This window comes from Leptodactylus fuscus, chromosome 1, assembly GCF_031893055.1.
Source record: "Leptodactylus fuscus isolate aLepFus1 chromosome 1, aLepFus1.hap2, whole genome shotgun sequence".
NCBI lineage: Eukaryota > Metazoa > Chordata > Amphibia > Anura > Leptodactylidae > Leptodactylus > Leptodactylus fuscus.
In genome coordinates this window covers 215,837,242-215,852,107 of record NC_134265.1, presented here as the reverse complement: position 1 = coordinate 215,852,107, position 14,866 = coordinate 215,837,242, and the positions used below count along the sequence as shown (strand labels likewise).

General features: G+C 41.9%; 1 protein-coding gene across 1 annotated transcript in view; it reads right to left on the bottom strand.

Annotated features, from left to right (window-relative positions):
- Nucleotides 1–14,866, bottom strand: part of POLE4 (DNA polymerase epsilon 4, accessory subunit) — a 73,516-nt gene that overhangs the window by 38,644 nt on the left and 20,006 nt on the right. The gene's annotated exons all lie outside the window — the stretch shown is intronic.

The window sequence follows — 14,866 nt, the reverse complement described above, 5'->3', positions numbered from 1 at the left end:
AAAACATACAATATACGTAAGAGACAAAAAGATCCATCATTATTAAATAGAACATCATTCAAACATTTTAAACTTAAGTCCCATTTGTCAGATTGTTAGTCTCACTTGGTATAAAGAAGAGGTGGTGATCATACTACAACTTCAGTATAGTCCATTATTACAGTGCCATGAAGTAAAGCACAGAGCAACAGCAATAAAAACTATGCCACCACTAGGTAGGATGTGAAAAGGTTATCAACAATACAGCACCCCATAGAAAAGAGATATGGCCAAAAACCTGGCAGCACAGTGACTCAGTGGTTAGCAATGTAGCCTTGCAGCATTAGAGTAAATAAATCCTAGAGTTGCTATAAATAACTAGGGCTCCTCAGAGGATGCTCACACTGAGTTTTTTTGCAAGCGGATTTTGACGCGGAAGCCGCCGCAAAATTCGCCTCCCATTCATTTCAATTGGGAGTCACTTGCAGTTTTTTTCTTCAGTTAGGGGGAAAAAAAAACAAAAAAAACATGCCCTATATTCATGCAGATTCCACGGCTAAGTCAGCCGCAGTGTCTGCGGCTTGAGACTCCCTCCCATTCATTCGGGCCTAATCAGGAGCGAGATGCGGCAATAGGCTGCCGATGCACAGCATCAGCGTACCGTTGCAGCTAGCCGCACGAAAAAGCCACACGGTGGGAAAGGTTTTTGTTGTGTGAACTAACCCTAAAGTTCACCTATAAGAGCATGCTAGTAAACTTCAGTCAGCCACAAATGCTCACACTTGGAAAAGTTGCAGCCTGTTTCCTGATCTTTTCAGGAGCATCATGCCTGCAACCCCTAGGGTTCTCGAGTCTTTGGACCATTTGGGTGCTAGGAATGGTGATGTTAAGTAAATGTTATTACACAAGGAGAATAAATGGATTGTTACGCTAAAAACATCTCCCATTTGGTTTTAATGAGGTTGTAAGCTTTTTTTTTTGTAAGTTCTAGTGTTATCTTTGTTTTCAAATAAATATTTTTATTGGAGTTTTCAGTATAACATAGCAGACTAAACATAGGAAAATAGATTAAAGAATTTTCCTGTGGCATGTAACAACTAAATTTGTACAAAAGTGTTGCAAAAGATTGTCAAAAAGCAGAAAGTTATTGCTGTGTAATACTACAGTCGGTCACCTTGTACCAATGACGAGATCATACTAGAATGGGTAAGAACGGTATGTTTTTTTTTTGTTTTTTTTTTTGGGGGGGGGGGGGAGTACGTAGAGAGGGGTTAGGTGGTTGTGGGGAGACAGAGATAACAAGGCGAGAATGAAAGAGAAAGAGGAGGGTTTCAGGTGTGATAGAGATAGACTTTTTCATAACCGGTTGGATGTGGACTAAACGCCTAACCAAAAGGGTTGGATGTTGGGGCAAAAACCACCAAATATGTGTCAGTGTTCCTTCCTGGGATTTGCAGCGGCAGCAGACTTTAGAGAGCAAAATAGCGTGTGGGAAAGCCAGGAGGGGGAGCAACACCATCTTGTTAAAAGTTTGTAGTGATTTTCTTGGATCCTTACACACTGGGAGTGGCCATGAGCTGAGAGAAACACCACAATCTCCTTCTGTGAGAGCGTAAGTCCCAATTCCAATTCCCATGAGGTGAGAAAAGCTGGTTTTGTAAAACTCAGTTGGATGGACGTATCTGTGTAAGATGGCTGTGATCTTCCAGGCCTGAGGGGAGCTAACTGGGAGAGCTCTCTCGAAGGGAGAGAGATGTTTCCTAAATCCTTTTAGTTGAAGAAATTTGAAGATATATTCCAAATGATTCTGATGGAGAAAGGGGAGTTGAGTCTCTTTGTCAAGTTGAGCGATGGCTTGGGAATGTAGATTGGGACCATTTTGAGTAAGGACATCCCAAACGGTGAAGGAGCCGAACTTGTTCCAGAGGTCTCTGTAGGCCGAAAAACGTGTGGTCACTATAGCAGGGAGCAGACATATTGGTATCAGTAGGGAAGGGGCAGGAGCAATAGAGTAACTGAGATGACGCCAGGTCTTGCATGCACCGAGTATAAGAGGACCTAGATTTTTAGGTTGATAACTTTTGGAGCCGTACAGCAGAGGGACAAAGATAAGAGTGCATAATGATGGGATTATTTGTTAGGGCCCAGCAAGTCGATCCACCTAAAGAGCTATAGAGATCAGGTAGGCCAATTCCTCCCGACACTTCCCTTTTTAACAGAATAGAAACTGATAGTCTGTGGCATTTGTTTTTCCATAGAAATCTTAAGAAGATACTGCACATCGATTTGAAAAAAAGACTTGGGTAAGTGGATAGGTAACATCCGTAGTCTGTAGAGGACCATGGGAAGGATGTAGGCTTGTAGCAAGTTACAACTACCGAACCAATACAAAGGTAGGGAATTGTAGGAGGAGAGCAGGATGTGGATTTCGGTTAGAGGTGAGGAAAAATTTTCTTGATATAAATCTTTTGGGTCAGAAATTAGGCGGCTACCCAAATATTTAATGGAATGAGAAGACCATAGAAACGGGGTGTTAGATTTACACCATTTGACAACTGGTTGCGTGAGAGTTATATGTAGGATCTCAGATTTCTCAAAGTTCACTTTGTATCCCAATAATTCACCATATGATGTAAAGAAGTTGAGTGATTGTCTGTAGTTCAGACTCCAGCTCAGAGATTAGGAAAAGAACGTCATACGCAAAGGGCTTTCGCAGAAACTTTAGAAGTGCCAAATTGAAATCAAGTTATTGTCGGGTGAAGATGAACAGCTTGAAGCATCGTTTCGAACACTAAAATGAAGAGGGATGGGTATGAAGGTCAGACGTTTCTAATATCAAAGCTTGGCGACAAGGTGTTATTCATTTTGAGTCTGGCTGAGGGATTAGAATATAGGGAGAATATTGCTGTGATAAATTGTGAGGGATAGAGTATTTTTTAATATTGCCAATATACTCTGTCAAATGCTTTTTCTGCATCAATACCTAAAAGGCCCAAGGGAGAGCTAGTTTTGCGTGCATGAGCTATTGTATGTATTAGCTTAATGGTATTATCCTTTCCTTCCCTACCTTGTTCTTCATTGATAAGAGATGGTAGTGAAGGTTGAAGCCTGGTAGCAAGGAGTTTAGCCCAGATTTTAAGATCTACATTGAATGAAGAAATCAGCCTATAGTGTTCTAACATTGTTTTTAGTGGGGAGGGTTGTGTTGATTAGGGTTTTTTTTTTTTTGTTTTTTTTTTTTAATATTGTTGCCCTAGCTGCTGTTAGAGATTGATATCTGCTTTCTCATTTACCATGCTTGTTAAAGCGAAGATTCCCTATTCTATACGAAATGTTAATTTTTTTTCTCTCTAAACATTGCACTTATTGGTTCATATAATTTATTATTTTGGATAGATTATACTGATGAATTTGTCCTTTAGTCACTACTATATGCAAATAAAAAAAAAAAAAAAGGAGTATATAAAAAACCCCCAAAAAACTGTTGACCTGTATTCACATACTTGTACCAATTCATATGCACTAGGGATGAGCGAACGGCGTTCGATCGAATTAGTATTTGATCGAATATCAGGCTGTTCGAGGTATTCGATTCCAATTGAATACCACGCGGCAAATGCAGTAAAAATTTGTATCCCCTCCCACCTTCCCTGGCGCTTTTTTTGCACCAATAACTGTGTAGGGAAGGTGGGACAGGAACTACGACAACATAGGCATTGAAAAAAAATTGGAAAAAGCCATTGGCTGCCGAAATCAGGTGACCTCGGATTTATGAGAATAGTCGCTGCCATCTTCGTCTCATTTTGCAGCTTGGAGACATAGGGACAGAGATCTGCAGAGGGCTAGATAGGTATGAGCTTCTGCTAGGCAGGAAAAAAAAAACAAAACTGAACAACAGCTCTTTTCAGAGCTACACTGCAGCGCGAGGAATCAATGTATGCCCAATCCAGATATCCACGGTGTGTACCCCCAAACGCCTAAGTGGGATTCACAGCAATTGTCAGGCTATATACGCTCAATCCTGTTTGTAAAGGTGTGTACCCCCCCAAACCTAAGGGGGATACACAGCAATTGTCAGGCTATATACGCTCAACCCAGTTTGTAAAGGTGTGTACCCCCCAAACCTAAGGGGGATACACAGCAATTGTCAGGCTATATACGCAACAAACCTAAGGGGGATACACAGCAATTGTCAGGCTATATACGCTCAATCCAGTTTGTAAAGGTGTGTACCCCCCAAACCTAAGGGGGATACACAGCAATTGTCAGGCTATATACGCAACAAACCTAAGGGGGATACACAGCAATTGTCAGGCTATATACGCTCAATCCAGTTTGTAAAGGTGTGTACCCCCCCCCCCCCCCAAACCTAAGGGAGATATACAGCAATTGTCAGGCTGTATATGCTCAATCCAGTTTGTAAAGGTGTGTACCCCCCAAACCTAAGGGGGATACACAGCAATTGTTAGGCTATATACGCTCAACCCAGTTTGTAAAGGTGTGTACCCCCCAAACCTAAGGGGGATACACAGCAATTGTCAGGCTATATACACTCAATCCAGCTATCCACAGTGTGTACCCCCCAAATCTAAGTGGAATACACATAAATTGTCAGGCTATATAGGCTCAATCCAGTGTTTAACCCCTTAGTGACAGCCCAAAAGTGCGTTAAGGCCCAGGCCTCTTTTTTCAAAACTGACATGTGTCACTTTAAATGGCAATAACTTTGAGACGCTTTAACTTACACAATTGATTTTGAGATTGTTTTTTCGTAACACATTGTACTTCATGTTAGTGGTAAACACTAATCAATATTTTTGTATTTACTTATAAAAAAAAAAATAGGCAATTTGATGGAAATTTGGAAAAAAATTGCAATTTTCAAAATGTGAAATTCTCTGCTTTTCAGGCAGATAGTCATACCACCCAAATACATGAATAAATATTATCTACCATATTTCTGCTTTATATCGGCATCATCTTTTGACTGTCTTTTAATTTATTTTGGACGTTACAAGGCTTACAAGTGTAACAGTGATTTTCCAGATTTACAAAAAAATTCCCCAAACTAATTTTTTTTAGGGACGACTTCAGTTCTGAAGAGGATTATAAAGGCCTATATACCGCATATACTCGAGTATAAGCCGACCCCCCTAATTTTACCACAAAAAAGTGGAAAATCTTATTGACTCAAGTATAAGCGGGGGGTTGGGGGGGCTTCAACACATTTAAATATGTGAAAACAAAGAAATGAAGGACCTAAAATGTCTCGAGAGAGAGAGACTTCTATGTATGTGTATAGCAACAGATGCCCAACTATTATTAGATAAGAAGATAAAAAAGGTAGTTTTGATTGTAGCCATTTATATCTTTGTATAGGTAGATAGATAGATAGATAGATAGAAACTTCTATATATTATTAGAAAAAAAAAAACCTTGTCAAAAAATTGAGCACAGATGCGATCAGTAACGTCATTGACTAGCGAATAGATACTGCATATATAGATGTGTGTGTATATATATAATATATGTATATACCGTATATAACTAAATAAAAACTGGGAAAACTTATTGACTTGAGTATAAGCCTAGGGGGGAAATGCAGCAGCTACTGGAAAATTTCAAAAATTAAAATGGCCGGAGTTTTTGGTAGCAGTAGGTGCTGAGGAAGTGGAGGAGGTGTTTTGGTTGTCTGTCTGCCCCTTCCCTGAGCTTGAGGACTGGGTCCCCCCCCCCCCCACTTGGAATTCGGCCTGGCTGAATATAGGGTATCTATAGTGCTCCTATTAACCCATTCCCAACAGAATAGGAGCACTACAGATACCCTATATTCAGCCTGGCTGTAGTCAGACTGAATTCCAAGTGTGTGTGTGGGGGGGGGGGGGTCTGCCCCTTTAAGCTCAGGGAAGGGGCAGACAGACAACCAAACCCCCCCCTCCCCCCCAGCACCTACTGCACCCCAAACCCCGACCCTCCATCAATATCAATCTAGTATTTAGCCCCTATCCTATGGATAGGGGATAAATAGTTGAAAGATCACCCTTACTTATTCATTTCAAGGAGGGGGGGGGGGGGGGGGAGTGGAAGGGGATATTGTTATATACACTCCAGACACTGTATTGTTTGCACATTCTGCTGCAGTTGTTCCAGGAAGAGAAGGTTGTCCAGCAGGATGCCCTCACTGTCCGGCTTCTGAGACAGCTCCAGGTGATGGTTCAAATGCAGCTTCTTGTCGCTCTTGACCCCGCCAGCATTGTCACTTAACTGCGCAGAGTCAGCAGTTTTGGCGGCAAGGTCCACAGGGAGTGTAGCAGGATGCCCTCACTGTCCGGCTCCTGCGGCAGCTTCAGGCTGGTGATCGTTCAGGTGCAGTTGCTCCTCGCTCTCTGCCTTCAGCTGCCGCCGCTCCGGACCTGCTGGCAGCGCCATCTTCCTGTGGACTCGACGTTGAAACTGCTGACTCTCTGCACAGTTAGTGACGATGCTGGGGCTCCCCGCAGGTCCGGACCGGCATCAGCTCAAGGCAGAGAGCGAGGAGCAGCTGCCCCTGAACCATCACCAGCCTGGAACTGCTGCAGGAGCCGGACAGTGAGGGCATCCCGGTGCACTCCCCGTGGACCTTCTGGCTGGAGTGCAACCTACACCGTGCAAACAATAGTGTCTGGAGTGTATATAACAATATCCCCTCTGCGCTTGAGTCGCGTATAAGCCGAGGGGGACTTTTTCAGCACAAAAACTGCTGAAAAACTCAGCTTATACGGTAATAGAAACCTCCATAAATCACCCCACCCGAAAACTGCACCCCTCAAATAATTCAAAACAGCATTTCATAAGAATAAAAATATGGAGGTGAAATTTAGACATTTAATTTTGTTTCACTAATACATTTATTTAGATCTAAAATTAACACATTTACAAAGGGTTATAGTAGAAAATGCATCTGACAGTTTATCATGAAATGTCTCCCGAGCACAGAAATACCCCAGATGTGCGTGTAAACTGATTTTTGGGCAGACGGCAGCGCATGGAAGGGAAGGAGCGACACCTGGTGTTTGAACAGCAGATTTTGCTAGAATAGTTTTAATGCGCCATGTCTCATTTGCAGAGCCCTTAGAGTACAAAAAAAAAAAAAAAAAAAAAGGAAACCCCCCCCAAAAGTGACCCCATTTTAGAAACAGGAAATGAAGACCGATGGATGATAAGGATACTGCACTACTCCCAGAACGTTGAGTCAACATGCACTTTATTGAGAATTCTTATACACGACGCTAAATGACAGCGTTTCGGGGGAATACCCCTTTCTCAAGTGTACAACCAATATACACACAAATCCTATTAACACATAAAACAAAAACTAATATAAGCATCATTTTCAGAGAACAATCAAAAATATAAAAAATGCAAAAAATGCATTTTAGAAACTACACCCCTCACAGAATTCATCAAGGGGTATAGTGAGCATATTGACAGCAGCTGTTTCACAGATTTTACTAACATTATTATTATTTATTTATTTATATAGCACCATTAATTCCATGGTGCTTTACATTGGAATGTGTAAATGAAAAATGACTAAAATGTCACTTTATTCCCAAAGTTTTCATTTTCACAAGGGGTTAAAGGAGAAAAAGCCCCCCACAGTTTGTTAAACAATATATCCTGAACACGGCAATACCCCATATGTGGTCATAATCTGTTGTATGAGAACATGGCGGGGCTTGGAATGGAAGGAGCGCTATTTGGCTTTTGAAGGGCAGATTTTGCTGGAATATTTTTCAGGTCCCATGTCGTATTTGCGGGGCCCCTAGAGTACCAATACAATGTAAACCCCCTAAAAGTGACCCCATTTTGGAAACTACACCCCTCATAGAATTTATCTAGGGGTAGAGTGAGCATTTTGACCTCACAGCTGTTTCACAGATTTAATTAACATTGGGACGTTAAAATGAAAAATTAATTTTTTTCCAATAAATTGTCGCCTTATTTTAAGTTTTTGCAAGTAGTTAAAGAATTAAAAGCCCCCCCCCCCCCAGTTTTTAACACAATTTCTCCTGAACACGGCAACACCCAACATGCGGTCATAATCTGCTGTATGGGTACATGGTGAGGCTCAGAATGGAAAGAGCGCTATTTGGATTTTGGAGGGCAGATATTGCTGGAATAGTTTTGAGGTTCCATGTCACATTTGCTGAGCCCCTAAAGTATCAATACAATGAAAACCCCTCAAAAGTGACCCCATTTTAGAAACTACACCCGTCAAGGAATGTATCAAGGGGTATTATGATTTTGAGACTAAAAATGCTTCCCAAAAATTGAAAATTTTAAAGAAATATGTCATTTCGGTGCCCAATACATTGCACCTACTTTGTGTTGTCAGAGACCTGCACTCCTAAAACTATTAAGTGGGCCATCCCGAGGGGCAAAAAATTATATACGTGGGTGTAAACTGCTGCTTGGGCACACAGCAGGGCTCCGAAAGGAAGGAGCACTGCGCTTTTTAGCTTTTGAGGTACAGATGTAGAGGGACCCTCTGGAGGCCATGTTGTTTTTTGCAGAGGTTACAGTAAACTGGAACTCCCCACGAAGTGACCCCATTTTGTAAGGGCAATTTTAGAGTCTCTGCAAAAGTGTCATGGCATCCAAAAACCAAACCATCTAAGTCTGTGCTCCAAAAACCAAATAACCCTTCTTCCCCTCTGTCCAGCTGTGCCCTAATATCAGTTTATACCCACATATGACATTACGTACGTTATCCTGGGTACACCAGTGTCATACATGTTCCCTAATATCAGTTTATATCGCATATGACATTACGTATGTTATCCTGGGTACACCAGTGTCATACATGTGGCATAAACTACAGTTTGGGCACACAGCATGGCGCAGAAGAGAAGGAGCTCTATGCGGCTTTTGGAGTACAGATTAAGATGTTTGGTATCTGGACGCCATGTCATGATTGTAGAGCCTGTAAGGTAACAGAAAAGTGGATTCCCCAAAAGAATAAACTCATTTTGAAAACTGCACCCCCTCAAAGAATTTATCTGGGGATGTAGTGAGTATTATTATCCCAGACGTGACTGCACAGCGGATGGCAAAGAGGAAATATATAAGCGGTGTGGACATTGCAAACAGCTATTCCCTACTATGTCCCAGTAGCTCCTATGATTGGGGGAGTCACTCTGGGGGTCAGTTCTGGTATATTTTCCCGCATAAACTCTAAATATGGGGTGTCCTCTGATATACAATCACACAGCTTATATATTCCCTTCCTGACGCACCGAAATGTGTTCTAATGATTTGGTGATTTTGGGTTTTGTTTTTTTTTTTGTCTTCACATTGCTAAATGTCTTTATTTTTTTGGTGACGTGGCCATATAAGTGCTTGTTGTTTGCGGGATGAGATGCATTTTGTAATGACACCATTTTTGGGTGCCTACAACTTATTCAATACATTTTATTAACTCTTTTGTGCTGGGAAAAAAAATAAAATAAATTGTATTGGTATTGTGTTTTACCTTTAAAATTTTCCGCCATGCAGCGTATAGTATAAGTGACATGTGACCCTTATTCTGCAGGTCGGTACGGTTACAGTGATACCTCATTTATATTATTTGTTTATGCGATACTAATTCTGTAGAATAAAAACATTTGTGGACATAAATAATTGTTTTTTTAGCATCACCATCTTCTGAGAGGCGTAACATTTTTATTTTTCGGTTGACAGTGTTGGTTGTGGGCTTATTTTTTGTGGGACAACTTATGCTTTTTATTAATACTGTTTTGGGGTACATATGACTTTTTGATCACTTTTTATAGCACATTTAGGTGAGATGGCGAAAAATCACTACTTCTGGCGGGTTTTTTTCCGCCGCTCATCGTATACATTAAATAATTGTTTAAATTTTCTTGTACAGGTTGTTATGGACGCGACAATACCAAATATGCTTTTTTTTTTTTTTTTTTTTTAATAAAATTCATTTTCTATAGAAAAAAAAAGGGATTTTGGGGCTTTATAACTTTATTAATTGTTTTAAAACACTTTTTCCACTTTTTTTTTTAAACTTTTACATGTGTCCCAAAGAGACATTTGGATCAGTGATGATTTCATCACTAATCCTGCATTATGCAGTGTGAGACACAGCATGCATGTGTCTCACACTGCATAACAGGAAGTGAGCTGTGCGGACGGCACAGACTCACTTCCAGAAGACCCGGCAGGATGAAAGAGGTAAGTGGGGCTCAGGGCTGCCTGGGGTCACTAACCAGACCCCAGGCTACACAGTACAGATACCGGCACCCCCCGATCTCACCACGGGGGGTGCCGGTGAGACAAACGCCGGGAAACCACTTGTTTGCCGTGATCATGTTTGATCACGGCAATCAAGGGATTAAAACCTTCAATCGGTGAAAGCACCGAATGAAGGTTATGGAAAAGGGTGAGAGCAGTCGGTAACAGCTCTCACCCGCTTCCGGGCAGAATTACCATGACATAGTATTACTTCATGGTGCGCTAAGTACCTAGCGCCCAAGACGTAATACTACGTCATGGGTCGCTAAGGGGTTAAAGGTGTGTACCCCCCCCAAACCTAAGGGGGATACACAGCAATTGTCAGGCTATATACGCTCAATCCAGCTTTCCACGGTGTGTACCCCCAAAAACCTAAGTGGTATACAGAAAATCTGTGTACAGTATATATACGCTGAATCCAGCTTTACTGGTTGTATTCCACTCCAAAATAAAAGTGGTATACAACTAAATATAAAATAGCATCTCTGTTTATGGGCTGAAGCTGAATGGTGGGCCTGACACTGTATACGCTGCTGGGGAAAGTGACAACTCCAAAAGAGGGGTAAAAATTAATCTTGGGGGTGGCACGGCTGAATTGGCACTAATGGGCACAAAATAACATCTCTGTTTATGGGCTGAAGCAAAAGAATGGGGCATAAACTTAAAATGCAGGGGCCCCAATTTGTCTCTAACTCAAGAGAGCATAGACACGCAGGTTCTATCATGCAGTTACAAGTAAAAGAGTGGCTCTGCAAGTGACAGTTGGGGTTCATTGTGTACACTCTATGCCACCATGATTTTAAGGAGACGTAGGGTTTTCATACTGACTGCCAGATTTGGAGTTGGGAAGGAATTTTTTCCCCTGAAATGGGGAAATTGGCATAAGCCTCATGGGGATTTTTGACTGGATCAACACTGTAGGAATTGGAGGGTTATAGGTTGGACTTGATGGACTAATGTCTTTATTCAACCTCATCTACTATGTAACCAAAAAGGCTAACTGCGGGGCATACTTGCACGCCCTCGCCAAACTCACCCAAACCTCAGCTGGGGGAAGCCTCCACTCACCTCAAGGGCCACAGGTCCATCTTCTACACCCAATAAATGTAAGGCGCAGAGGGATCAGATAGGACAGGGCTGTGGTTAGCCAGGTACTCACACAACATGCGCCTATACTTTTCCCTCCTCGTGACACTAGGCCCCTCAGTGGCGGTAGTTTGGCCGGGGGGGGGGGGGCATTAACGTGTCCCAGACCTCGGAGAGTGTTCCCCTGGTGGTTGTGGACCAGATGGCAGTTGTTAGCCTCTTGGAGGAAATCTCTGCCACCAGCGAGGGTTTACGGAAGCATTTCCATCATATTCTGCACCAGTTGCTTGTGGCAATCATTTATGCGATTTTTCCTCTCCCCTACCAGAACGAAGGTCGAGATTTTTTTCTTATACCGGGGGATCAAGGATTTCAAAAATCCAGTATTGTTTGATCTCCATGATGTGAACTATGCCTTTGTCTCTTGAAAAGCAACCCAACATGAAGTCAGCCATGTGTGCCAGTGTGTTACTTGGCATGACTTTGCTGCCCCCAACTGTAAGGGTCACTCTCCATTTCCTCCATTTTACACTCCCCTTCACACCATCCGTGCTGAAGCAATGGGATGCACTGAACTTCCCCTCAAGCCTTGTGTGGGACAGTGACGTGAAATGCCACTTCATCCCCCTCGTCTTCCTCCATCAGCCAAAGGTGTGAAGATGACAGGAATGTGCTATGAATGTTTTCAGCCTAGCATAGCCTACTTTTCACTTACGAAAATGGCCGCACTTTCACCAGTATATCAGGCACAATGGTGTAGGTTTCAAAGAACCTTTGCACCAACAAGTTGAAAATGTGGGCCATGTGTGGACCGTGTTTGCTACCAGGTTCCAGCCATTATCACATACGCCAACATGCCTGGGCCCAGGTGCAGCGGGGAAAACCACATTGCCGTCGCATCGAGGATGGCATCCCTAACCTTGGGGGAAGTGTGTTTTCTGTCAGCCAAGCTGATGATTGTCCTGTGTTTGCTCTCTCCCACTGAGCCCAGGGCTTGCCTTCCAAATGATGGCGCATGCCAGAGGTGGTAAGGTTTTTCAGACCCCCTACTCAGTTTAGACTTGCACAATGTGCAAACCGCACTAAGTTTGTCCTCCGCGTATACATTGAAAAATCTCCACACCATCGAGGAACGTGGCCTCGATGGGGGAGTTTCTCTCGGGTGGCTAGAAAAGGGAACATCTTGGGCCTTGCTGCCTCTGGCCTGGCTTCTGTGAAGCAGCTGTCCTGTGCCTCTGGACATGCCTCTGCCTCTAGCCACCGTTTTTGCTGCTGCGCTTGCCTCCACATCTACACTGCTTTCCCCCCTAGACATCACCCCTGTCCATGCCTCTGCCTCTAGCCACCTTTTTTCCTGCTTAGCTTGCCTCCACATCTAGCCTGCTTTCCCCGCTAGACATCACCTCTGTCCATGTCGGGTCGGTGGCCTCGTAATCCAGCAACTCCTCTTCCAATTGCTCACGCTCCTCTTACTGCAAACCACACATAACCACAGCTTGCCCTGACGCAACTGTGTCATCATCACTGAGGCCCAGAAACGCTGGTTGCGGGTCCACAACCACAAATTTGCAAGGAAATGGCGGATGCTCCAGTATTTCGGCAACAGGACACAAAGTCGTATGGTAGCTCCTGGGATTTGGGAAGTGGTTCAACAGAGGGAGAGACAGTAAAAGGACCCGAAAAGAGATCCTGGGAGGGGGCAAGGGTGGAATGAGTCTTTTGGGAAGATTAGGCATGTTAGGAGGAAGGAGGGGCAGACTCTTGGGTATGAACACGACTGCAGGTAGTGGCTGACTGGCTGGTGGAAAAGCAGCTGGAAGCATTATCCGCTAGCCATTGTAACACCTATTCCTGGTGCTCGAGCCTGGTCTGCATTGTACCCTACACTGCTTAACGCTGCTGTCAAATCAGGAATTGTGATGAGCGAATGCTAAAGTTTCTTTCAGTGGGTCATTCCGTGTCAAGTGAACCAATGATTTTTCCCTCCATATTTTTAATTCTTTTGAGATTTTGTTATTTGGTAATAGTGTGTCAGAGAATGCAAAATGTGAAGAAAAAAAAATTCTACAAATTTTTTTTGATTTTTAATTGATTTTCAAAGTTCAGAAAAAGTGTGAATTTCTGTGTTGCCTGCCTTTACATTTCTCCTCATAACTTAGGCTAGAAAAAAGATAGAGAAACAAAATAAACGCCATTCTACTCAGAACTATACAGGCTTTCACCAAATATGTCACAAGAGTGTCTTTGTTAATATTTTACCCATGTGAACGCAAACGCAAAATTTTAAAACACATTTCTGAAAAAAAACGTTTTATTTAAAAATTTCAAAAAAATGCACATGGGCCTGCTCTGCTCCGAGCCACATCTGTACCAAAATTCAAGTTGGGATCGCGATGGGATAATATTTTAAAATATTACTATTACAGTGTCATTCCGAAAATCTTGAATTCAGATCTGTTCAGTCTGTGGTCTAAAAGTGTGGGGTCTATATGTGAGATATGTACAGAGAATGATCCACCTCACAAAATTTTAATGTTAACTAGTGTCAGACTAGCAGTATACAGGTCCTGTAATCTGACACTAGAGTGGGACCATCTCTCTCAGAGGTGTGTTATTGTAGTTCACCTCAGATAACCACAAGAAGGGAGGTTCTAATCTTCATGTTTGATGCATGTCCCTTATTATTAAAGGTAGAGTAATTAATACAGAAGTCATGTTGTTATGTTCTCATATTGCATTGCTCAGTATATGTTGGTGCAGTCACTGATGTAAGGAATGACTGAGGACTTGATGCTAATGTACAATTACGAGGTAGTATGGTAGGACACTTATTGTAGTGCACCTCAGATAACAAGAAGGGAGGTCCTATGGACAAGATTACATTTCACTCACTAGAAAGGACAAATTGATGATAAAAGGCCAGTAGTTTAAAAATGTCCTAATAATTGTTTGATTAGTTCATATTTTATAGAATGAGGATTTTCTACTGGACTATTTTTCTTAATAAATGACATGTTTAGTGATATAATAAAAAACAATTGTTACATGTAGAAATAGGTGTTATAAATATTGATTCTTGTACTCTTGTTAACATATAATCAGGATGAGACTATCGCACTTGAGGATATGAGCAGCTTTTTTCTTTCGGTTTGTTCAATGCTTTCAGGTTGAAAATGCTGAACAATTTGTGTTCTGATGATAAGATGTATTTGTTCTGGCACTTACAGTATTTGTTTTTTTATGTTTTTTTATTGTTGCATATAAATGTTAAATTCAGCAAGTTGTAATTTGAAAAGAAAAAAGGAAGAAGCTCACACAAACATAAAATCAGTTGATTCAAGGCTTAAATTTTTTTTTTTTTTTTAAATTGATCCCAATTTGGTCCCAAGTTGAAAACCTGTACAAATATAATCAAGAACACAAGTAACACAAATGCATTTTTTCACAATTTTAAAACATACTTTTTTCACAATTGCGCATCAAAATATTGAATTTGATTTCTCCAAAACAAAAT